This window comes from Heptranchias perlo, chromosome 4, assembly GCF_035084215.1.
Source record: "Heptranchias perlo isolate sHepPer1 chromosome 4, sHepPer1.hap1, whole genome shotgun sequence".
NCBI classification, from domain to species: Eukaryota; Metazoa; Chordata; class Chondrichthyes; order Hexanchiformes; family Hexanchidae; genus Heptranchias; species Heptranchias perlo.
The window spans coordinates 123,402,076-123,408,075 of NC_090328.1; the positions used below are offsets into that span (position 1 = coordinate 123,402,076).

General features: G+C 42.1%; 1 protein-coding gene across 1 annotated transcript in view; it reads right to left on the reverse strand.

Annotated features, from left to right (window-relative positions):
• Positions 1 to 4,113, reverse strand: part of LOC137321267 (phospholipid-transporting ATPase ABCA1-like) — a 138,660-nt gene extending 134,547 nt beyond the window's left edge. Inside the window, exon 1 of the mRNA XM_067983613.1 lies at positions 3,945 to 4,113. The gene's annotated coding sequence lies outside the window, so the exon portion shown is untranslated. The remainder of the gene's footprint in view (positions 1 to 3,944) is intronic.
• Positions 4,114 to 6,000: the final 1,887 nt, after the last annotated feature.

The window sequence follows — 6,000 nt, forward strand, 5'->3', positions numbered from 1 at the left end:
TTGGATCACCCCAATGTCTACGTTTGTCTAGCATAAATGCTCATGCGGAGAAATGGTTTCGCCTGGCTGAGGAGTCTAGAACTAGGGGTCATAGTCTCGGGATAAGGGCTCGGCCATTTAGGACTGAGATGCGGAAAAATTTCTTCACTCAGAGGGTTGTGAATCTTTGGAATTCTCTACCCCAGAAGGCTACGGATGCTCAGTCGTTGAGTATAATCAAGACTGAGATCGATAGATTTTTGGACACTAAGGTTATCAAGGGATATGGGGATAAGGTGGGAAAGTGGAGTTGAGGTAGATGATCAGCCATAATCTTATTGAATGCCACAGCAGGCTTAAGGGGCTGTATGGCCTACGCCTGCTCCTATTTCTTATGTTCTTATGTAAAAAGATCCATCTCGCTAAGCCTATTGTAATACATAAGGGGCCTTTCGAACAAGGAATCAATTTAGTGATGCTTCTTTGAATTTTTCCCAGTGCTTCCATATTACCCGCTATGTGAGGGGACCAAAGCTGGATACAGTACTCCAGATGAGATCAAACCAGGGGCTTGTACAAAGACACTATGGTCCTTTTTTGTTTTATACTGGATCGTCCTTACTATGCACCCTAGTCCTCTATTTGCCTTCACACTGTTCATGCACCTTCAGAGACTCATATTCTATAACTACAAGGTCCCTTTCCCACTCGACAGGCTTTAATTCTGTACCAAGCAATGGTATATACATGCTTGGCATTAGCCCTAAACACGTGCATGAAGCTACATTTATCTACATTAAATGACATTTGCCAGATGTGGGCCCATTACCCCCAATGCAACTAGGTCAACTTGTAGTCTATTTTTCTCACTGACGGTCCAAAGACTAGAACAAGTCTTCATGTCCCACAACACCTTCATCTTGATCATTTTTACAGATCATGAAGGGCAGCGATCCTAACCCTGTGGGACTCCACTAGTGACTGATGTCCATGTAGAACCACTTCCATTAATAACAACTCTCTGCCTGCGAAAACTCAACCAATTCCCTATCCTACAGGACTATTCCTTACCAATTAATTTTTCTGAAAGTGCAAATATACAGTGTCGACAGGGCTGCCTTCATCCACCAACCTAGTTACCTCCTCAGAAAGTTCATCCGGGTTGGTGAGACATGACCTTTTCCAGAAGCCATATTGCCAGTCTCTAATAACACCTACTCTGTCCAGGTGGTCATACAGGGCAGGTCATAGAATAGAATCATAGAATCGTTACAGCACAGAAGGAGGCCATTCAGCCCATCAAGCCTGTGCCGGCTCTTTGTAAGAACAATCCAGTTAGTCCCATTCCCCCACTCTTTCCCTGTAGCCCTGCAATTCTTTTCTCTTCAAGTATTTATCCAATTCCTTTTTGAAAGCCACACTTGAATCTACTTCCACCACCCTTTCAGGCAGCACATTCCAGATCATAACCACTCACTGTGTAAAAAAGTTTTTCCTCATGTCACCTTTGGTTCTTTTGCCAATCACCTTAAATCTGTGTCCTCTGGTTCTCGACCCTTCCGCCAATGGGAACAGTTTCTCTTTATTTGCTTTATCTAAACCCGTCATGATTTTGAACACTTCTATCAAATCTCCTCTCAACCTTCTCTGCTCGAAGGAGAACAACCCCAGCTTCTCCGGTCTATCTACGTAACTGAAGTCCCTCATCCCTGGAACCATTCTTGTAAATCTTTTCTGCACCCTCTCTAAGGCCTTCACATCCTTCCTAAAGTGCGGTGCCCAGAATTGGACACAATACTCCAGTTGTGGCCGAACCAGTGTTTTATAAAGGTTCAACATAACTTCCTTCTAATCATCTCTAATCTCTATGATCTCTAATCATCCCTTCTAACAACTTTCCAATAACTGAAGTTAAGCTAATGGGCCTATAATTTTCCTACTTCTAGCTTGTTGCCCTTTTCAAATATTAGTACTACATTAATCTCCCTCCAATCCATGGGAACAATCCCTGTCTCTGGTGAGCTATTAAATATATAAGCCAGGGGCTCACTTAACACATCCGCCTGGCCCTCAGCCTCAGCAGCCCTCTCAGATTTGAAGCCCTTTATTCTTTCTTGGATTTTAACTGCATCCATTTTGACACTCATCTTTAGTGTTAACTGTAAATGGTATTAATAGTAACTGACCATCGTCTGCTGGATTGAAGACAGATGCAAAGTATTCATTTAAAGCCTCTATCATGTCCTGGGAGTTTACCAGAATTTGTCCTGTAGTGTCCTTTCCTGGCCCAAGGGACTCTTTTATTGCCTACTGAGCACTAACATAACTTAAAAAAAAACTTTGCTACTGTAGCCACAGTTATCCATAATCTTTTCAAATAACCTTCCGTGTTGTATGATTCTATGATGAGAGAAGCAGTAGACTCAAGGGGTTGTGTGCATGTATATAAATATATACACACAAATAATACATATAATTTTTATTAAAAATTTAAATACTAGCCAATTTGTTATAAAATATAATCAAAACACCACAATAATACTTTTTGAGGCTGATTTTAGAAAATGCAAATATTATTTTTGTTTTCAGTTCTACTGTTCATTTCAATGGGTGGAACCACTGCTTTTAATAGTTTTTCCAGTAGGTGTGACATTTTATGATTTCAATTTCACAATATAAAAAAAAATGTAAGTGACCACTCTAACCTCAAGAAAAAATTCCTGTGCCTTAATTCACATTCCAGGATGTAAAGGTGAAGTGATGTGTAGGCTCTTAATAAAGTAGGGAACAGAAACTGCAGCGTCTCAGCAATGTTATCGCCTCATTGTCACCTGCAGCTCTCTCTCTATCGCCCTCTACCTTGACAATACATCAAACAAGCAACTAGAAACAATGTAAAACTTAACCAGTAACATACTGGTAACTGAAGAGGTTAGGTGCTTAAAAAGTATTTACAACAGATTCAAGTTGGGAAATATGTAAAAGATTAAGTTGCTAAGTTATAGCAGACTGAGGTTCTTCAGGAAATACTGAGCTGTGGGATGGTTTCCCTTCATGGTTCCCCCCTCCCATACTTTGAGTTGCTCACCACCTCCCACCTCTGCCCCCAGAACCTAACCATAATGTGTTTGTACAACACATTTAAAACAGGAAGAAATAGGAAGAAGAAGCAATGGAGGAAAAGGAAATGAAATAAAAAAGGGAAAATAGCACTGGATAAAGCGGTTCGGTTACTTTTCCCCACTCTCTCTCTCTGCAACTGGGCGCAGCTCATTTCCTAAAGGATCCGCTTTATTCTCTCGTCATAAAGAATATGAGGAGTTAGTGTCTTAACTATTTTTCTTTTCTTTTATTCTTACTATATACTCCCCCCCCCCCTCTTACTCCTTATGAAAAGCTCAGCAAAGTTGCCAGGCGACTTGTTCACAAGACCTACCACTTTGAGCTGACTTTCAGCCTCTTACCTGCCTCCTCTCTTCGATTAGTGAAAAAGAAAATCTCACCCACACACAGATAAAAATAAAAAGAAACTCGGTCTGACTTGAGGGGATAAATAAGTTGTCCGCTCTCAGGACCGAAACGTCACCGATGGATCCAGACCGACTTAAAAGATAAAACTTTTTAAACACTTTAGAGAAAAACATCCATACGCGATCAAGGTTTTAAGAGACAAGTGAAACAAAAAGAATTAAATAATGCGCGAGAATATATATATATATAGAGACAGATCAATGAGTTTTAATGTACAACAAAAGAAAATATTAAACATTTCTATCTGGAAAATTCTGATTATTGTCAAGAAACAAAAGATCAAAATCCTTTGAATTTCAACCCAAAGGAGAAAATTAAAATTCTGACTACTACCCTGCATAATGTCAAGAAACAAAAGATTAAAATCCATTTCAACCCAAAGAGAATAATTAAGCTTCAAAGACTCTGCAAATAATAAAATGCTGATCTCTTACCTTTCCACTCTGGCTTTTTGTTTGTGTTCTGTACAGAGTTGTCAGTAAGGATTATTATTTCCCTGTGAAAGAGCAGAATGAATGCAAAACAGCTCCAGATTGTGCAGCCTCTGTTATGTCTCTCTCAATGTGTGTGTGTTAGGAGCACAAGAGACTTTTTTTTAACCTCCAGTAGCTCTTATACAGCTGATTGAAATCTCGAGGTTACTATCGGTCAAACGCGCTCCTCTTACTCTCCCCTCGGCGCTGACTCTTGTTTATGTGTCGCTATCTGCTCCAGGAAGCACGTGGAGAACCAAAGACAAGGGGAACTGCATCTAGTTTAAAAAGGGCAAAGCCTCTGGCTGGGGTCGTGCGGGGTGGGAGGGGGGGGTTGAAAGAAAGCCATTAAACAACTCTACTCGTCAGTCCCAGGGTTAGCCTGTCATTCAACGTCCAGGCAATGTTCGGAAGTGAGATTTGCTGTTGGGTGGAAAAAATCATACATATTGCAAACCTATTTAAGCAGAGGGAACAGTATTTATATGTTTTTTTTTAATGTTCCCCTCCCACCTTTGCTGACCTCCTCTGCTGTTTCGAGGGCTGGGGTATGATTCAGTAGGTCCCAAGACCTCATCCGGATAGCAAATCTTCATGGGGTTATTACACCATTTGGGGGACTGCCGTCAAAATAACTAATATTTTGAACCAAAATGTGTGAGTGTCACTTCTAATGAGTAAGACTTGAAAACTCTGCAGTCCGAGATTAAGTTGAACTACATACATTTGAATGGGGGGAGGAGTGGAGTGAGTAGATAACAGGGATTGTACACTGGGCTACCAGGAATCAAACAGTGCAGATAAAAGGAAAATCATAATAAAAACAGAAAATACTGGTAATGCACAACAGATCAGTCAGCATCTTAATAGAGAACAACAACTTGTATTTACATAGTGCCTTTAACATAGTAAAACACCCCAAGGTGCTTCAAAGGAGCGATTATCAAACAAAATTTGACATCAAGCCACATAAGAAGATATTAGAACAGGTGAGGTCAAAGAGGTAGGATTTAAGGAGCGTCTTAAAGGAGGAGGGAGAGGTAGAGAAGCAGAGAGGTTTAGGGAGGGAATTCCAGAGCTTAGGGCCGAGGCAGCTGAAGACACGGCCGCCAATGGAGCAGCGATTAAAATCGGGGATGCGCAAGAGGCCAGAATTGGAGGAGCGCAGAGATCTCGGAGAGTTGTAGGGCTGGAAGAGGTTACAGAGATAGGGAGGAGCGAGGCCACGGTGGGGTTTGAAAACAAAGATGAGAATTTTAAAATCAAGGCGTTGCTGGACCGGGAGCCAATACAGGTCAGCGAGCACAGGGGCGATGGGTGAACGGGATGTGTTAACGTTTCAGGAGTAGACCCTTCAATAGAATCTTTCTTATCCTGGTCACAGGAGATACGCAAAACCCCTAAGCTGTCTTTTTTTTCAGACGGTGACAAACCTGCTGTGCATTTCCAGCATTGACTGGCTTTGTGCTAGAATTCAAACTCTGCCCAGCAGACCAAGAAGGATTGCCAAAAATGTAAAGCATACTCGACCATTCAACTTCTAGTAAGTGGATGCCCTCCACAAAGTTGACAAATATGAGCTTAGGCTTTCTATTCATCCCCCCCCCAACGCCCCACACCCATTCCCGATTCATCTTTGGGACTTCTCCCTCAACAGAGATGCCCCCCCACTCCCCGACCTAGACTGGCTTTCTAGCCAGGGGGATTATCACTTTGGAAACGGGCTCGTCAGTCTTTGTGCTGTCTGCAAAACGGCTTTTTGTTAATGAATTTTGGCTCCCCTTCTTGGGCCTGTGCACAGCAGTGATCCCTAAGTGTTTGCACAGGACCCGCTACATGTTAATCTTTCTCAACCCCCCCCCCACCGCCTTCCACTGATGTTTGAGGACCCGAGCCAAACAGCCAGCCCCTGTGTCCAGCTTTCGAACAGTGCAATTGGGCGGAAACACAACTAAAACCATGTTTCTCTCAATGTCACTTCATATATGGGCTGGCACATTTTATCTTGCCAGGCCCA